The following is a 20,666-nucleotide window of genomic DNA, read 5'->3' on the forward strand; positions in this document are numbered from 1 at the left end:
TACATATAAAAGCATGTAGAATAAAAATATATGTACTGCTTCTATAAATTCGTCGTATATATACATACACATATCATATATAGGATACATACACATACATATATACAATGTATACACACACACCTATATGTAAATATGTGCATGTACATACACATATAAGTACACACGCAAGTGTGTATATAGAGTACATACATATATACATATAATACCTATACACATACAGGTATACAACATACATACACACCTATATATCAATATACACTGTATACATACATACATACAGTGTACATATACTGTACACATACACACCCATATATCAATACATGGGTGTGTGTATATATACAGCATGTTCACCTTCATAATATGTATACTGTATATATACACATACATACATGTATACAATATATACACACAAATATATAGGCTTGTATGTATACTGTATATAGTACTTACACATAGACTACAAACGCATGCACATATAAACATATGTGTATACATATATATATCATATCTATACACACATATACAAATTAATAGGCTTGTATATATTCAATATTTTTACATATATAGTTTCGTTTTAAGGAGTTGACTCTTGTGACCGTGAGGCAGGCAAGTCAGGGCAGGACTCTGGGCTGGAGACACAGGGAAGAGCTGATGTGCCAAGTCCATTGGAGGAACACTTCCCTCTTCCTAGGGCACCTCATTTTTCTCTCCAGTCCTTCAACTGATGGACGAGGCCCACCCACGCCGCGGCATTGACAATCTCCTTTACGCAAAGTGGACCAATTTCAGTGTTAATCTCTTCTGAAGAATACCTTCCTGGCCACATCTGGAATAATGTTTGTGGTTGCCGGGGCCCCACGCAGTGCGCACATGAGATTAACCATCCCCGTGGCGATGATGACACTTTATTTTCTCCCTTGACCATTGTCACTACTATTCCAATTAAAATGGCAGTGCTATGAGGGCAGGGCATTTCCTTTTTTGCCAGTACTGAGCGTCCGCGGTCTGGTGCCTAGCATAGGCTAAATACACGGCATTTTTGTGAACAGAAGCCGGGATTCCAGCTGTCATATTTAATAGGAATTATAGTCTTATCAGTGTGTGTGTGTGTGTGTGTGTGTGTGTGTGTGTGTGTCACGGTATGTCGAGGTCAGGAGTCGAACCCGCCACCACTGGCCCTGAGAGGTTTGGCCGGGTCCCCACTTCGGGCCGGTGGGTGTGGCCAGGGGCAGCCGATGACGTGCGTGCGTGCGTGCGTGCGTAGGAGCGTGCGTGCGTGGGAGCGTGCGTGCGTGGGAGCGTGCGAGTCCAGGAGGCGGGCCGCGCGGGCCGTGAGTGTTTCAGTCCGGCCCCCGGCTCACTGTGCTCGCCTCACGCCGGCCCGAGTTCGCAGCAGCGCTGGGGGCCCCGGGCCTGTGACCACAAAGAGGGAGCCGGGGCCCGGACGGGAGCGCGGCGGCGGCAGCTGAGGCCCAGGCCAGGCCCCGTCCCTTCAGCCGCCCGCCTGCCCGTCTGCCCCGCCCCCGCCGGCGGCGCCGCGCCCCTCCCCCAAGCGCCAGACTAGCGCGGTGCGGGGACCGCGCGCGAAGACATGGGGGAGAAGCTGGAGCTGAGGCTGGAGTCGCTCTTGGGGACCGAGCCCGCCGTCTACCCGTGGCCGCTGCCGGTCTACGTAAGTGCCGCCCGTCCCCTCCTCCCGGACCCGCGCCCCTCTTCCCCCACGGCGCGCGCTGAGCCCACCGAGAAACGGAGCGACTCGAGTCGCCAGACCCTCTTTGGAGCCCCCCTTCCCGCCCCGCCGTGGTTCTCCGCGGCAGTTTCCAGCCCCCGCGCGCAGAGTGGGCAGAGGGGAGCCGGCGCCGGCCGGGGGCGTCGACTCGGCCGCGGGGACCCCGCGCTTCTGCGGGGCGCCCGAGCCGGTCTGTGGTTGGCTCTGCAGGGCTGGGGACCCCGGTCCCCCCGGGCCTGGACTGCCGGCGGGCTTGCCCTTCTGTACTTTAGGATCTGACATGTAGGGTTTCTTTTTCCTGGTAGTTTATTCGTAGCGCTGTCAACGTGCTTAGTTTTTTTTTTTTTTTTCAGGGCACCCTTTCCTCCCTCTCTCCAGTTTTATTGTGTTTCTGTTTTGTTTTGTTTTAGTTAGGCATTTTGTCCCTCTGATCTTGAGTGTGTGGGCTGGCAGGACACTTGGAGAGGAGGCGTTCTGTCCCCTGATCTTGAGTGGCCTTTGGAAAATGACAGGCCAGACGGAAATTTAACTTAATTGATATATAATATTGTATCTGTCCAAGGTGTACAATGTGATGATTGATATATATATAGTGTGTGAAATGATTACCACAATAAGTTTAGTTAACCTTAATTCACATAATTACAAATGTTATCTTTGTGATGAGAACTTTCAAGATGTACTCTCTTAGCAACTTTCAAACATAAAATACGGTATTGTTAACTGTAGCGACCGAGCTGTACATTACATCACCATTACTCCCTTGTCTTATAACTAGAAGTTTCTACCTTTTGATCGTCTTCCCTCATTTTCCTCACCTCCAACCCCCAGCTCTGGCAACCGTCATTCCATTCTATCATGAGTTCAGTATTTTAGATTTCACATATGAGATCATAAAGTATTTATCTTTCTCTGTCTGACATTTCATTTAGCATAATGCCCCCCAAATCCACCCATGTGGTCACAAATAGGCAGATTTCCTTCTTTATCACGGCTGAATAATAGTAGGTTGTATGCATCCCATTTTCTTCATCCATTCATCCACAAAAGAACACTGAGGTTGTTTCCATGTCTTGGCTCCTGTATTGGGTTGGCCAGAAAGTTCATACAGTTAATGAATACACTGTTCAATAAAACTTGGTGAAAATGAGTCTTTCATTTTTACTTAAAATAAATCTTTGACAAAGCCAGCTAGGCATCCCTTTGCGTAATGACTTATATCACATTGAAATATTTTAAACATATGAACAGTAATAGCTGAAATGACAAATGTTACTAATATTGACACAATTTATCAAGGAGAATATGTTAAAATGCAGATGGACAGTGAAAGAACAAATATAACTTTTAACTAAATATTGTCTTGATATTTAGACCATTGGTTAAAATCATGATAACAGGTTTCATCCATTTCAAGAAAGCAGAATATTTGCAGATCACTTAACATTTACTAGGTATGTTCTCAGTCTGGAAGGATATATTTCACTGACATGTGTCATTTAATTTAACCACATCCCTCTGTAATAGATAGTGTTATCCCTATTTGCAGATAGGAAACAGGCTCAGAAAGATTAAGAATGTTACCTAATTCTAGTAAGCAGCCAAACCTAAACTGATCTAATTCCAGGGCAAAGCTCTTTCTGACACATCAGTGTGGGTCTTTATCTCTTTGAGAATTGTTGAACATTAAAAGCCTTCTTCCAGTTAAATGCATAAAGAAACAACATGAGCAATGACATAACAATACAAGTCTCACGAAATAATTGGTGTGTTTGGCCTTGCTTTTGTTGATTGATCTTTTGCAAAATTGCTTTTCTCTTGAGATATTTAAAGTGGACTTTAACTATTTTCTTGGAAGACTTTCCTAAATTATACCTATCAGAAAGCTGCTTTGCTTTAAGGCTGAAGAAAAATGAAAGCTTACTTAACTACACTTAGGTGCCAGGGTCATACTATGAGCTCTACACCTGCCAGGATTCACGCTAAGATAGATAGGGTGGCTCAGCAAACTGTCCATAGTCCTGTGATTCCTTTCTGATATTCTGAAGTAGAAATAATTTAATAACTGTTCACAAAAGAGAGAAACACTGTTTCTTGGTCCTCAATATCATGCTGCTGTAGGCTAATTCTTTCTCTCTTCTGTCGCCCCTTAGTATAGAGAGTGTGTTTTGGGGACCCTCCTTCACGATCTTCTGCATTCCAAGAGCATCTTACATAAATCCAGGACTTCTCAAGCAGCCAGTTTTGCCAGATGGTCTTAGGGTTGGTTGTACCCCTATATGTATAATCCTGAACTTCTCAAGTAAGGTCCTTAGAGAGCATAATGGCTAAGAGAATTGGTGCTGATACCAGACCTGAGTCCAAATACTGCCTATGCCCCTAACTAGCTGTGTAACCTTGGAGAAGTAACTTAAGCCCCTTAAAGGGATTAGATTTCTCACCCGGAAAATGGTATAATAAATGCATCTACCTCATATGGTTAGTGTGTAAATTAATGTAACTTGAGATGGTGCATGTTAAGCATTAGCACAGTGCCTGTCTCTTGTTAGTAGTACCTGCTTTTATTATTAATTATTCTCTTTATATTCCCAGTTCCAGCTAGGTGCCTAACATATAATAGTTGTTCAGCACATATTTACTGGATTGAACCAGCTCTGAAATTTAAGCATTGGGTCAACAGCAAAGTAGTCACCCCACCATCATTTCTCCCAGAGAAAGGGAGAATAGATGGAAGCCAGCCATCATACTTTCTTTTCTTATTCTAAACTTCCCATCCAGCCCCAGCAATAAAATAATCTTCCTGAACCCCAACAATTTCAAGAATTTTTCAAATCACACTATTTGAAAATAGTTGGGTTGCCCAGATCTAATATGTCCCAGGACCCCAAGGTCACCAAGCTTATATTAATGAAGTCTAGTTAAGATAAATGATTACAGTTAGTAAACCAACTGCTTATGAGCTCATTGGGCTTTTTAAAATTTACTATCTGCGCTTCATAGAGACACAAGTATTTTGCTTTTGTAGGACGCTCAACAGTCAAAGTAGTCTTTTAAAAAGCACAAATCAGACGCTATTATTGCACTGCTTCTAACCTCTAAAGGCTATCTATTGTAAAGAGATTAAATTTTCAACTACTTAGCCAGGCTCACAGAGACCATGTGCTCTGGTCACTTACTACATCTTTCCCTGACCTTCATGGGGTTCGAGGCACAGTTGTCTTTTTCAGTCCCTCAGATGCAACAAGCTCTACTTCTTGCTCTCCCAGCTTTAGATTGGCTAATCCATGTACCCAGACCAATTTCCCTCTTATCGTTAAGGTCTCGGTTCAAACGCCACCACTGCTATCTTGACCAAAGAGACCTGCCTCCTCAGTGCGTCTCCATCCCTTTGTCCAGTCGTATTTCTGTCACCGTACAACATTTATTTACATGTTTACTCTGTCTTCCTCCACCACTGGACATTTGCTTAAGAGCAGGGACTTTGTAATTTTTTGCTCACCACTGAATCTTCCAAGGCTTGCAGCACACACTGGCACATAGGTGTGTAGGAAATGTGTGTCTAATAAAGAATAAATACGTGAATAAAAAAAAACTGTGAAACACTAACACAAGAATATTCTTCTTTCAAAAGAATAATGAAAAATAATTTCATTCAATAAGAGTCATTCTTAGTTACTGATACGTGACTTAGTAGATCCCATTCAATTTAAAATGTTCCCTTTTTTTCTGATACTTTCACAAGTCATTGATTAAATGTTGCTCACTTTTAAGGCCAATCTGTGAGACATTATTTAACTTGTCTACTCTAAAGTTCCAGCGTTAACTCAGGCGGGGCTTCACCAAGTACTGACCATGTGACCTTGGCCTCTCATTGCCTCAGTTTTCTCATTTGTAACATGGGTATAATAATCGGCTTATTTCATACGCCTATGAGGAGGAGAACTTTACATATGTGTGTGTGTGTGTGTGTGTCTATATGTATTTAAACAGTGTCTTAGAATAGTGTCTGGCACATGATAAGCATTATAGAAGTATTGACTGCTGCTACTAGTACTGTTATTATGAGAACTAACTGTTGAGAATAATCCTTCATATAGTGGTTTATTCCACTGAAGATAAAGGAAACTCATAGAATATTAGAAATCAGATTAAACACAGAAAGCCAGTAAAATATACCAGGAGAGAAGATGATGAGACTGTGAAAACATAGAGGAGGAGAAAAATAGTTTTTGTATTTCTTTTTCTTTTTTAAAGAAGGAAAGAGCCTAGAAATAGGACAAAAACTATTCATTGGCTATACTGACATGGAGATCGCTGGTGACCTTCATAAGTAAAATTTCAGGACAGTGGGCAGAGAGATTACGGTGAGAGAAGTCAGGTGGATGTAAATTATAGAGTAAGTGGGACGTGAGGAAATGGAAACAATATATGATGATAACAATTTTGAAAAGTTCAGACATGAATTGGCTAAAGAAGGTATGCAGGGATTAGAGGAGGAGGGAGGCTTTCGTGTTACACGTAGTTTTCAACATTTTAAGTTGGAGTTACTAGTCTAGAATGAGGTTGAATTTTGGCAAGAATCATGCATAAGGAGTAGAATGGGTTGTAGAAAATGCAGTGCTGTGAAGTACCTGAGAAGATGAGAGAAAATGAAATGCTATCTGTAGTGCACGTGGCCTTTGAACTTGAACTCCTGTAGTGAAAGGGAATACAAAGATCAATGCAAATGCTAATGAATTAACGGATTTGGCAGTGGACTATTTACTGACTTCTGTGTTCCTAATGAGTTAGGAAGCGCCTCACCAGCTCAGAGTGAAGGAAGTAGAGAGGATGGAGGAAAATTTGAGGAGGGTAGGGAAAGCTTCTAAGAAAATAGTCCTTAAGGAGAATTAGAAAGAACTTACTGTAAGTCAGAGCAATATTTCCAGTCTCGAAAATCCATTTGGAGTTGGTGATTATTAATTTATTGGAATACCAATTTGCCCTGCCACATGAGTTTTCTCCGGCTACCTGGATATAAGTTACACAGAGGCAGAAAAGAATGAGAGATAACAATCGAGGGAAAATACAATTAGTATTTTTGTTTACCGTTTTCCACTTCCCCGCTCCAACTCTGGGGAGCCTTCATGGACATGGCTGCCCTCCCAGCCTCCAGCAGCACTCTGTTATCAAAGAATTCAAAGAAATGGAACATAGGTTTCCAACTTATTAATTTAGCAAAATCAAAAATTGTGTATAATGTTTTCTGTTGGCAGAGATTTTTGCAATATAATTTGGTTCCGTCTTTTGACAAGTAATTTGGCAATGTCTAGCAAGATAAAAATGTTAATAGCTTTTTACACGTTAACTCTAATTCTGGAAGCTTATGCCGATAAATAATTTATAATCCAGAAAATTATTATATAAAGATGCTCATTGTCATGTCATTTGTAATAACAAAAAATTGGAAACACCTTTAATTGTTAACAATAGGAAAACAGTTTAGGAAATTATATCCACTTAGTAGAAAGTGACACAGTTACTATATTATAATTACACGATGATGGAGCAAAATAAAATAATGCTTACTAAAGAAAGAATGAAGAAAGCTGACCTAAAATTGTGTCTTCCTTGTGACAGTAATTATGTAAACATATCAATATTTATTAAAACTTAAAACCAAAATAAAGTTTTAAAAGCTCTGTACCAGTAATGGGGATTTTATGTTTGTTTCAAAATATTTTTTAACATAACTCTTATAATTTTGTTTTGTCTACTCCTTTTCTTAAGAATTTCTGACTCTTACCTCATTTTTCATTTCATAGTTTCAAATAAAGTCAGCAATTTTATCATCAGAGAAGATTAGACTTATTTGACAGTTCATAATTCCAAGTTATTTGGTATAAAAAGACCATATACACTTGTAGGTGCTTTCAAAATAAAATTTCGAGAATTTTTTTTTTTTTTGCTTAGTCTTTCCTAGTATGGAGATGAAGCAAACTACCTAAAATTGCTAGCCATTCTTTTTTCATTTTTCTCATTTTATTGATTTATCTTGCCCTTCACAGAAATGATAACAAATGAGTCTGCAGTTGCATCTGCCAATTTCTTAAATCCTCTATTATCCACATTATGAAATCATACTAGTATGAATGCTTCCAGTATTTTCAGAGCTCTTTAGTTAGTATACTTTAGCATTCTGTATGAAGTATCTTATGTAAGTGTAAAATTTAGACTCAACTTCTGGAAGCTTTTGATTTCTTAGTTCAAAAGTGAGAGATCCTTAGTTCAGCCATAAGATTAACAATTACTTGTATAGTAAGAAGCTCCTAATTTATTCTTTTATGGATACCTGGCAGTTTTCTTGCCATTTCTCGGAAGTTCTCTATTAAACACATTCTCTCTCTGTCTCTCTCTGTCTCTCTCTGTCTCTCTCTCTCTCTTTCTTTCTCTCTCTCTCACACACACACACACACACACACACACACACACACACACACACACACACACACACACACACACACACACACACTTGGTGATTAAAAGCACAGATTTTGGCATTATGAAATCTAAGGTTCAATTTCCAGTTCTGTAGTTTCTGGGCCACTTCACTTTAGGCAAGTAACCTAATGTCTCTGAACCTTGTTGTTTTCATCTGTAAAATAGAAATTATAATTATATCAGACAATCCTCAAAACATCCGTAATGATTTTAGAGTTTCAGAGTCAGGTAAAAGCAGGCACTCAGTAAATGGCTAGTGCTTTTATTACTTTATTATTATTTCGGTCTTGGTTTTCCTTGAGTCTGTGAGTCCCCATAATGAAATGTAATTTCCAGTAGATTGAGTAACACCTGTTTTCACCAAAAATTTTAACTGAGTTCATTACTTTCTGTGCAACCCAGATTAGTTTTCTGCCTCTTTTTCTGTGCCGTATGTAGGTGTTCAGTAGATTTATTTAATAAATGTATGAATGCTTGAACGCGTAGATGAAGTTTTAAATGCTTCTTTTTGAGAAGGTAGAACAAATGTGACACAGTAGAACAGATAAGAAAATAATCCATGGAAAAAATGGCAAAGTCATGTATGTGCCCAGGGCCAGCCTAAGAAGAATTGCTTTTTTTTTTTTTTTTTTAGGAAAAATGTGTTGAATAGCTTATTTTAATTATTTTTAGAAGTTAAGTACAGGGACTTCCCTGGCGGTCCAGTGGTTAAGACTTCGCCTTCCAATGCAGGGGGTGTGGGTTCAATCCCTAGTCGGGGAGCTATGGTCCCACATGCCTCGCAGCCAAAAAACCAGAACATAAAACAGAAGCAGTATTGTAACAAATTCAATAAAGACTTTAAAAAGTGGTCCACATCAAAAAAAAAAAGTTAAGTACAAAAATTTGCTGATGATTTACATATTTAGGACCAATAAAATAATGTGAGATTAGCTGTACTAAAACAGAATGTTGAGCTACATTCACATTAAGTGACATTATATAGTCTAAATTTATGGAAAACTTCTGAGATGGTGAGTGACCTTTGAGCAGAAAAAGACGGAGAAATGGCCTTTTCTGCATTCTATTGTGCCTCTAAGTAAAATGCTTGGTAATCTAGCTACAAAACTCTCTGTCATTTGGCTTTAGGCACCTACTGTGATTTACCTTGTGAAGATCAGATTTTGCCATGGAGAGGATTTGTAAAAGTATCACACGTTCCAGTACCGTTGGCAACCACAGCTACCAAAAATTCCCATTTAAATTGATGAACCTAATATCAGATGATAGTATCATTTCCTTGTGGGTGTTCTGGGGAAAGGTGGGTAAGAAATGTATACAAGTGAATACTTTATTGACTGAAATAACAATTCATCATTTTGAAAACATAAAATACATTAAAGTTGTTATAGCATCATCCATTAATATTTCACTGTATTTTAGACATGGCCTACAATCAATGTTTTCTGCCCTTTGAAACAGAACCATGCTTGTGGTATGCATTAATCATATAAAAGATGAAACACTGAAAAGAAATTCAGCCTTTAAAGACAATTTGCTTTGATTTATTCAGTGGGTTCTCCTAAAAAGTTAATACCAAGAATTATTGCTTGTTAAATTGGAGTTAGAAATTCTTTCAGAGTTACTTAGTATTTTCTTTAATATCAGTATCAAGGAAGGCAAAGCAAATTTGCATATTTATTAGGAAATACAAGCACATAATCATAAAACAAGAAAACACAACGTTTTTATAGACTTTATGTTTTAGAAGTGTTTTAATTTTACAGAAAAATTGAGAAGATAGTATAAAGTGTTTCCATATACACTATACCCATTTCCCTCTCTGATGATCAATTTATATTAGTATGTTCCATTGTTACAATCAATGAACAAATATTGATACATTATTGTTTACTATAGTCCATACATTAGTCCAGTTCCTTAGTTTTTACCTAATGTCCTTTTTCTATTCCAGGATTTCATCCAAAACATCACATTATATTTAGTTGCCATGTTTCCTTAGGCTCCTCTTGGGTTTGATAGCTTCTCAGATTTTCCTTGCATGACCTTGGCAATTTTGAGTAGTTAGGTTTGCGTAGGATGCCCACTACTAGAATTTGTTTGATGCATTTTTCATGATAATATTGGGATTATGTGTTTTGGGGAGGAAGACCACAAGAGTAGAAGGGTTATTTTGTCAGATCACATCAAGTGTACAAAGTATCAATATGCATTATGAATGCTGAGGTCGACCTTGATCACCAGGCTGAGGTAGTGTTTTTCAGGTTTCTCCATTGTAAAATTACTGTTTTCCCTTCTCCATATTGTACTTTTTGGAAGGAAGTCAATATGCTCAGCCCACAACTAAGGAATGGAGAGTTATGCTTAAGATGGAGTACTACATAAACTATTTGGAATTCTTTTGCACTGGAGATTTATCTATTCTCCCGCATTTATTTACATATCCAATCATTTATTTATATCAGAAGAACTCATGGATTTTTATTTTATACTTTGGGTTATAATCTAATTCTACGTTAGTTACTTTGTTCCTCAAATTGCTCTAGTCCTGACCCTTGTGAACTCTTTTCAGTTCAGTGGCTCGTGTGCCACTCTGAGGTATCCCCATCCTATATATTTTTTTGGAACTTCCTTACTTTCTGACACTATAAGATGGTCTTGTATATAAATCTTGTATATTTACTGCCTCAGTCCTAGAATCAGCTACTTCTTCAAGGATAACCAGGTCTTTTTAGTGGAGCACAGTATTAGACAGCAGGATCTGGGTGTGGGGTGTGCTGATTGCTGCCCGGATGTCATTGCTTCTAGATCTTCTCAGCTGACAGAGCAAAGAGATAACATGTGTGTACATTACCCATGTATATGCACACATCTATAAGTATCTCTCTACATAACCATGTGTATTAAGGTAATATGAAGCAATATTAAGCTAAACATGAATGTATATTGATGTTTCCAACTTTAATCTGTTACCACATAGACCATCTTAGCCTCATCTCTTGCTTATCTTTAAATTTCAACTCCAGCAAAACACTTGACTTTTAGAAGTATGGAAATCAAATTGTAGCTACTTTGGGAAGCCACATCATCTAGCAGAATAATTCTGAAAGGGCAAGGTGTATATCATCAAATTTTAATTTACAGTCAGCAGCACTTTGTAACATCCATAGGCCTCCAGACCTCTGCTTCCAAGAAGATGAAGTAGCCCATTTCTCCCAGGTTCTTCCACTTAAAACTAAAACCCTGAACATAACAACAGACAAACATAGGAAGACACTGAAAGGTGGAAATGAGAAGGCAGACTTAACTAAGGACTTTGGGACTTGAGGAATAACATGGTGATGAGTCCCCTGTGTTTCCTGTTGCTTCCCATACATCCTGGAGAGGGTATACAGGAACCCCCAATCAATAACCACCAACAGAACAACAGACGAAAAAGCTTCAAAAAAGAAAACACAAAACCCCCGTTCCCCCTAGCCAAGGTGTGAGGAAAGGGGTTGCCAAAGAGAGAAAAGCATTTGGGCAATAATATACACACTACTCGAGCCAAGTGCCAGTGGAATATTGCACCCGTCCCCTATGTCCTGTGGTTTCAGTTGGGCCAAGCTAGGATTTGATCTTCCACACCACCCCACTCCTGCCCTCCAGAAGAGGCAGCGCTCTGATTCGCCACCAGGGCTGTTTCAGTATGGTGCAGTGGTGAGCTGAGCCTCCACCCCTTTGCATTAGCAAAGAGACTTTCAAAGGTGGTGCCTGACAGGCTAGTTAACACTGGGCTGCCCTCACACAGTCGTGGGGTCCAATGGTGGGACCTAGCCTCCGTCTCTCCCTGACATCAATAAGAATAGGATGTTACAGGTTGGAGGGAGTAGGCACCCCACTAACCCCCAACACATGGTGCCAGTGAGACCCAATGGGGTGCTGAATCCTCATAACCGTCCTGAGGCAGTAAGACAGAATGAGATGGCACAAGCAGGGCTAGTTGGCAGTTCTCTTCCTCTTACCCTGGTGTCAGTGGGGCCAGCAGGTAGCTGACCCTCTACCCACACCCGGCATCAACAAGAAGGAATGAAGTGGGAGGAAGGACAGCAAACACTTCACTTCTCCCCTCCACTGGTGTCAAGAAATCTACTGGGGAGATGAACTTCCACTCCTACTAAAAGGCAACACAATGATATTAATGTTCCCACTTTTGGGGGGAAGGTGTCAGAAGGGCCAATAGGATAGCTGAACTTCTACTTGATCTGTCTGCAGTGAGAGAATGTAAGTGCCCACTTTTGCTGGGGTATTGACAGTAGGGCCCAATGGAAATCTGTACGTAACCCCCCAGTCCTCATACTACACCTCCAATAGGATGACTTCCTTCTAAAAAGTAATAATAAAATTAAGTGGGATACAGAGTCATGTAATAACTCACAATGTTTAGAATCCAATTGAAAAATACTCATGGCACCAAGAGCCAGGAAATCACAGAATAAATGAGAAAAGACAATAAACCTACACCAGCACTGAGATAAAACATCTATTGAAATTATCAGACAGGGATTTTAAATAAGCTGTCACATAAATGCTTCAGTTAGCAATTATGTGTTCCTTGACGGAAATGGGAAAAATAGAAAATGTAAACAAAGAACTAGAAGTTATAAAAATAAAAACAAATGAGAACAGTAGAACTGAAAAATACAACAATCAAAAAACTTTGCTCAAGAGTAGACTGGAGATTACAAAGCATAGAATCATGAACTTCGAAGAGATCAATACAGTGTACCAAATGTACAGAGAAAAATAGGCTGAGGGGTAGAGATGGGAGAAAGAACAGGATCTCAAGAACCTGTAAACAGTAACAAAAGCACTAACATTCATATCATCAAAGTTCCAGAATGAAAAAAGAGAGCACGTAGGACTGACAAAGTATTCAAAGAAATAATGACTAAAACGTTCCCAATTTTTTAGAAGACATAAGCACACATTCAAGAATCTGAGCAAATCCAAAGAGGAAAACCACAAAGGTATCCTTGTCAAGACGCGTCGTAATTAAACTTCTGAAAAGTAGAGACAAAACAAATCTCGAAAGTGGACAGGCAGAAACGATGCATCACTTATTGAGAAACCAGTTCCAATGACAGCATATTTCGTGTCTAAAATTATGGAGTCAGAAGCATTGACATAACATTTTTCAAGTAGTAAAAGAAAAGAACTCTCAGCCACAAATTCACACTTTTTATATCCACTTTCTTGTTTGACTTATATTAATGGACTACTAACTCATCTTTCTATATCCGGGTCTGCCATCACACTTCTCCAAAAATCTAGTCACAGTATTTCCAGAGTGATCTTTCTGAAAAAGAAGCAAATTTTTCTTATAAAAACACCTGACTGTGTTATGAAACTTTTCTCTCTTCTAAGTTACCAGGTAAAACCCTTCAACGGATTCCCATCTTTCTTGGAGTAAAAGCTCCCATCCAAACTCTCTTTGTCCTTTTGGGCTGCTGTAAGATTATCCTGCAGCTTGGGTGGCTCCTAAACAACAGGAATTTTTTTTTCTCACGGTTCCGGAGGCTGCAAGTTCAAGAATAGGGTGCCAGTATGGTCAGATGAGGGCCCTCTTCTGAATCACAGACTTCTCATTGTATCCTCACATGGCAGAAGAGCTTAGGGAGCTCTGTGGGGTCTCTTTTATAAGAGCACTAATACCATAATCATTTCCCAAAGGCCCCACCTACTAATACTATCAGCTACGGAAATTAAGATTTCAATGTATGAATTTGGAGGGGAACACAAAGACTAGACCATAGCACTTACTATACATACATGGACCATGCATGATCTGGCTTCTACCACACTCTCCATTGTCTTCTTTTCCTGCACTCCAGTGAGCATTTCTCTCTTTTTTTTTTTTTTTTTTTTTTTTGCGGTACACGGGCCTCTCACTGTTGTGGCCTCTCCCGTTGCGGAGCACAGGCTCCGGACACGCAGGCTCAGTGTCCATGGGTCACGGGGCCTAGCCTCTGCGCAGCATGTGGGATCTTCCCGGACCGGGACACGAACTCGTGTCCCCTGCATCGGCAGGTGGACTCTCAACCACTGCGCCACCAGGGAAGCCCCAGTGAGCATTTCTTATACTGATTATGAATGGAACTCCTTTCTGGACTGATCCTTAACCATTCATTTTCTGGCAACCGTGAATTTATCTTCTCTTTTCCTCAAAACTTCACCCTTCCTTCATGTTACATATCCATTTCAATTGCCTTCTACAGGAAGCCCTACTGATATCGCCCATATACTACTGTCCACAGCGTGAATTAAGGTCTTACCGTGTCTTCCTGTAGCACTCTGTAATATCTTGTACGGTAACTATGGATTTTCTTATTTGAGTGTCACAGTACATTGAATTCTAGGTGGCACTCTAATGATTTTAGTAACAGTAACACTGGTGCCTAGTTTAACCCGTGACATACTTTAGGTGTTCAATAAATGTTTGTTGAATGAGTGAATGAATGAATGGTCAATTTGAAATCTTAATCATGTTACCTTTCCAAAATCTGTTAAAAGATACCACCGTTTTCCAGAAGATTAGGGATTGAGGACCTTAAACTTGATTTAACAGAGGAAATTTTTACTCATACATCATGCTTAAATACCTCAAAGTAAAACCATAAACCCAGGAATTTAAGGTTATCCATTTGGACTTTCTAGCCAATAACTGATATCTCCTGCCCCGACTGTATTAGATGGTTTTGATGCTCCACTCATATCTCCCCAGCACTCATCCTTCCAGTATATGCTGATAGAATCATGCTGCCACCTGCAATTATCCACCTTAGGGCAGGCCAGAAGTGTACAGGAGTTAATGTATCTGGGTGTAGCTTTCAACCAAGGACAGAGGGGACTGGAAGATAGGTACTTCAAGTTTCTCACCGATTCTTGGGATAACTCTGAGACATGTTCTGTAGAGTTTCACAGAACTCCCCTGAAGTACTGGCAGCAGTTCCCTGCAGGAGTAATTTTTATTCGGTAATGCACCTCTGTTGGCTGCCTTCCATGCCTCCATTCTCAATTCCCACTCCACTTCTGAGTTTTCTGAAAGCACCTCCCAGATGAGCAGTTTGCACTCAAATTATTGCCTCAAGTTCTGCTTCTAGGGGAATTCAATTGATAGCCTCCTAACAACCCAGTGCTGCTTACACAGCCGTCACTGGTACAAGTACCAAGGCACGGCACATTATGTATCACTCCTCCTAAATCCTAATATTTTTAAACAGATAGGAAAGAGCATGACCTTGAAGAGAAAAAGAGTTTATATGAGGACGGCCAATGGATAAAGGGAAGGAGAGACAGTGCCATTTGTTTTCCATTAATGATGGTGTGAAATGTATGGGCAGATGGTCTAACAGGTGTGACTATAATTTGAGGAGCCTGCTCCCTTGGTTACAGAAGACTGCTGTTGTTATTATTATGGAACCACAACCTCATGACTTTATTGTTTCACTTGATGTAACCTTCTCCTTTACCCTTAAATCTTTCTACATCACTGAATTGCAGCCAATAGATTTATTTTCTCCCTATGGCTCCATCACAAAAAAAGACACACATGTGCGCGCGCGCGCACACACACACACACACACACACACACACACACACACACACACACAGAGTTTTGTGTATGCCAGTGCTAGAAAAGACAAGCTCATGGTGCATGTATGCAATGGATATTGTACATTACACGTCTGTGTGAAATAGTCTTCTGCAGGTTCCTATGTTTATTTTATGAATAATTAACTTTAGTAAAGTTAATTTCCTGAAGATCTTGTTGAAGACTGAAGAAAGGAAGTAAATTGTAAAGAAAAAGACTTTGAAACTTGCCCTTTTTGCCCTCTCTTTGTGTCTTAATGAACAAAGGATAACTGGGCCTTTTTTGAAGCCTTTGCTTGAGTTGAAGACACAAAATGCAACCTGTACTCTTATCGTAATATGTTCAGTTCATGAGTACACAAACTTATAAACCGTGAATTTCCCTAAAGTTATTATACCATTTAGAAGATGTTTGCTTGGACGTTTACTTAAAACCAAACAATTGAGGTCTATATGTCCAAATAATTTCCTTCTCTCTTGCTGTCTCCATTTCAGTTTCCTGAGTTTCTGGGAAGGCCTGGTTTCCCCAAAGGAACGATTTCTGGTAGAAGTCTGAAGGTCTGACCCAAGAAAAACAAATCCAGTACAGCCAATGAATTGAGGACAAGAAGGTTTCCAATCAGGTAGGAACATTTAATCTCATACATTACGACCACCTTAAGTAAGGTGTGCTGATAGCTGGATATGATTTAACTGCTTGGAAAAAGATGCATATATATTATATAACCTACCCCACAAGGAAGCTGTTCTCAATTCCCTTAGAGGTTGTGGTGCTTATCAGAGAGTGCCTTGGGGGAAAATGAATACAATAACAGTATGATGCTTTTTTTTTTAATTTTTAGCTCATTGTTGCCAAGTACACTTGGTGATCTTGGTGCCTGTGGTTGAATCCCAGGAGGTTAGACATGTGGAACAGCACATTAACCCACTTTAGTATTTTCTCCCAAGACAAATCATTTTTATAGGTTGTCTCCATGGTCTTCTAGTTGCTTATCAAAATTAAGCATCAAGTCTTCTAAGTGAGCAATAGCCCCAGTCAGTGTGAGGAAATCAGCTTGGTTCTTATTGGGGCACAGCTTCTTGGTCTTGGCACAAAGTGAGTTCACATAGGGAGTTAGAAGGAGGAGAATGGGGCATGCGAAAGGGGAGTTCTGTGTTCTCATTGACCTATGCATGTTGAAACTCCACTAACAGCTTTATTTTCATTAGCAATTTGTGATAAAAACTTAGGGTAAAGGGAATAATGAAGCTGTCCCATTATATGGCAGGACAAAAGATAGTAGTGACATCAAAATCAGGGCCTATCCATCTCGTTTGCAGTTATATACTGAGTGTTTAGCATAGCATTTGACCCCTCATCAGTATTCAATAAGAAGATGCGTGTTGAATGACTTAGGGATGAATTAATGAACGAAAAAATTTAATATGGTAGAAAATGTGTTTTATCCTTGTATTTTCGTGTGTTGACTTCAATGCACAACCTAGAAATTGAGAATTATGTTTTATGTGGAGGACATACTGAGGACTGAAATCAGGAGACAGCCTCTCAGATAGCTGTGAAGAGGTAAGGGAGGGCGCAGGGTATTTAGAGGTTCTTCCAAAAAAAAAACCAGGTAGTTGGAACATCAAAAGATTACTGTTAATTAAAGAAACTAGACATCTTAAGTTAATAAATGTAGCACTTTTCTATATATGGTGAGATGCAAGAATCTGGTCTCCTGGAAATCAGTCCCTTGATGTTCACTTTAATTATCTAGGGCCAGTATCCTGTTTTCTCCATCCTGAATCCCCTCAGGGTGCGGCTTTGGGTGTGGCTTCAGTGGCTGATGGCTTGATGGCTATAACATCCTGTGTTACCGATAAGGCTGGCTACATTCTTTGTCTACATAAATGACTTGAATATGGATAGCAAATCTGTGGATTTGTGTAATTCTTGGAGCACTTTTATAAGGACAAAGTTAAGGCAATTTCAGAATCACTAGCGGCTACAATTGCTACTTACACTTTTCCACTGGTAGGTAGTCATCTTGCTGTCGCTGTCTTCAGTAATCTGCTGTTGCTGTATTCCCAAGGGATAACAAAAGCCATTTAATTCAAGAAAGAAATGTAAAATTTAGCACAATGCAGCTTCCACAAAACCAAACACACAAACACACACCCAACTCTCGCAGATATGAAGTAGTAATCTAAAATAGAATCCTGGAACTAATTGCAAAACAAGAGCAAATGTACTCATATTGGATCATTTTATTCTTTTATTAATGTTTGATACATATATGTATTTATTATTAAAATTCAAAGTTGCTATATGGGCCGCGCGCGAAGACATGGGGGAGAAGCTGGAGCTGAGGCTGGAGTCGCTCTTGGGGACCGAGCCCGCCGTCTGCCCGTGGCCGCTGCCGGTCTACGTAAGTGCCGCCCGTCCCCTCCTCCCGGAACCCAGCTCCTCTTCCCCAACGGCGCGCGCTGAGCCCACTGAGAAACGGAGCGACTCGAGTCGCCAGACCCTCTTTGGAGCCCCCCTTCCCGCCCCGCCGTGGTTCTCCGCGGCAGTTTCCAGCCCCCGCGCGCAGGGTGGGCAGAGGGGAGCCGGCGCCGGCCGGGGGGCACAGACTCGGCCGCGGGGACCCCGCGCTTCTGCGGGGCGCCCGAGCCGGTCTGCGGTTGGCTCTGCAGGGCTGGGGACCCCGGTCCCCCCGGGCCTGGAATGTCGGCGGGCTTGCCCTTCTGTACTTTAGGATCTGACATGTAGGGTTTCTTTTTCCTGGTAGTTTATTCTTAGCGCTGTCAACGTGCTTAGTTTTTTTTTTGTTGTTGTTTTTTTTCAGGTCACCCTTTCCTCCCTCTCTCCAGTTTTATTGTGTTTCTGTTTTGTTTTGTTTTAGTTAGGCATTTTGTCCCTCTGATCTTGAGTGGGTGGGCTGGCAGGACACTTGGAGAGGAGGCGTTCTGTCCCCTGATCTTGAGTGGCCTTTGGAAAATGACAGGCCAGACGGAAATGTACACAGGCGTCCGGTGATTCCAGAAATGCAGCGTGTCCGGCTAGGTGGGCGCCCGGCCTCTCGTCCCCCGTGGCGGTGTGGTGCGCGTGTTCCTTGTGTCAGGGTTTACGCTTGGGCCCCGCAGCCCACCTTCCGAAGGGAAAGCGCAGCGGGCGCCTTGGGCCGGCGCCTTTGGGGCGCCCTTTCGTGCGCTCGGCTTGCGGGGGACCGGCCTCCAGGCGACCCGGCGGGGAGGCCCGCGCGACCCGGCCCTCGCGCGGGCTCCGTGTGTGTCAGTTTGTGGAAAGTGTGTCGCGGCCGGGGTCGGGGTCGGGACGCTGGGACCACCTGGGAGCCGATGTAGAGGGATATGATTTCCATTTTCAAGGCGCATTCATCCTATGCAGGGAAACAGCCTAACATACAATTTGCCTAACAAAAAATATATTAACAGGTGGAAAGACTATCTCCCAGTTGAACAGCGGATGCCTGGGACTCGTTTCACTGCTTTCAAAGTTCCTTTAAAAAAGGTGAGCAAAAGTTAATACCGTATTCTTCCAGAAATCTGAATTCACCATATAGAGCCCTGGCTCTCAACCCTGTCGTACTCCATTTTCCCTTTTTATAGCAAATACTTTTTAATACCTCTTTTACTATCCAGAAATGGGATTCATAGACAAATACAACCAACTTTTGTACTTAATTAAAAAACAAAAAAAAAATGCAATGCCCTAACTATAAATAAAGAATAAAGTAATTTATAAGAAAGTAATATGTATCTCAGTATGTAAATGTTTGGGGATGACTATACTAGAAATAAAGAAATAGTCAGTTACTTGTACCATGAATGCAATAAACTATGGACTTTGATTGGTAATGATGTGTCAGTGTTGGTTCATGAATTCTAACAAATGAAGCACACTGGTATGGCATGTTGATAATGGGGAAGGCTGTGTGGGGTGAAGGAGAGAGGGTGTAAGTGGGAACTGTGTACATTTTGCTCAGTTTTGCTGTGAATCTCAAACTGCTCTAAAACGAGTCTACTAATTTTAAAAAAAGTGTGTGTTGCTGACACTTGAATAACCAAAGAGATCAATGGAACAGGGTACATGTATAAGCCAAATACATGAAAGAATATTTAGCAGTGAAAGCCATCCTTCCTATATGTAGATATTCAAGAAGTATTTATTTCTGTGTCTTATTTTCAGGCACTCTGCTTGGAGCTGGCAATACAGTGGTAGGCAAAATGGATGTGGTCCCTGCCTTCTGGGAGTTTAGAGTCAGGTTAGGAGACCAACATGAAATAAACAAACACAGAAATAACTCTATAGAAGTGAGCTTATTTTCTTCCGTCTAATCTCTCTGGAAGAAAGGATTGTAATATCGCTTGTAAACTCCAGAGGAGGAAACTTTACTTTGAATCTCATACGTTAGCATCACAGGGTTTGAATAAATGGATAATGTAGTAAAGGATTTTAAACATATGTTCTTCCTTATTTTATTCTTTCTGACAGAGTTTTGAAAAGAATCTTGCTCCAGAAGAACGTTTCTCCCCCTTGGATCTCTTAACAAAATCCAAGGACAGAATGAAGAACTTGGGCTGATTATTGACTTAACAAATACTCGCCGCTATTACAAGCCAGAGGTAAATGGAAGCCGTAATTGAAAATGACCTTCTTTCTGATACTGTAATAATTCATGGTAGTTCAGTAATTATCATCTTATGCTAAGGTGAATCCTGGCCTTCTCTCGTGGGTTCAAAAAGGGAAGCTAGTGGTTTCCTTAAATACACATTTGTAATTGCTGTTTCAAAATGAGATTAAAGATATGAATTGAACTAT

General features: G+C 40.7%; 1 long non-coding RNA gene across 1 annotated transcript; it reads left to right on the forward strand.

Moving 5' to 3' along the window:
• The first annotated feature begins 1,316 nt into the window (after nucleotides 1-1,316).
• Nucleotides 1,317-20,485, forward strand: LOC309823617. The gene is made up of 5 exons (XR_014296844.1): nucleotides 1,317-1,675; nucleotides 16,340-16,467; nucleotides 18,146-18,252; nucleotides 19,280-19,355; nucleotides 20,340-20,485. It is a non-coding gene; the product is annotated as an uncharacterized lncRNA (long non-coding RNA).
• The last annotated feature ends 181 nt before the right edge of the window (nucleotides 20,486-20,666 follow it).

This window comes from Grampus griseus (assembly GCF_964374135.1).
Source record: "Grampus griseus genome assembly, chromosome: 6".
NCBI classification, from domain to species: Eukaryota; Metazoa; Chordata; class Mammalia; order Artiodactyla; family Delphinidae; genus Grampus; species Grampus griseus.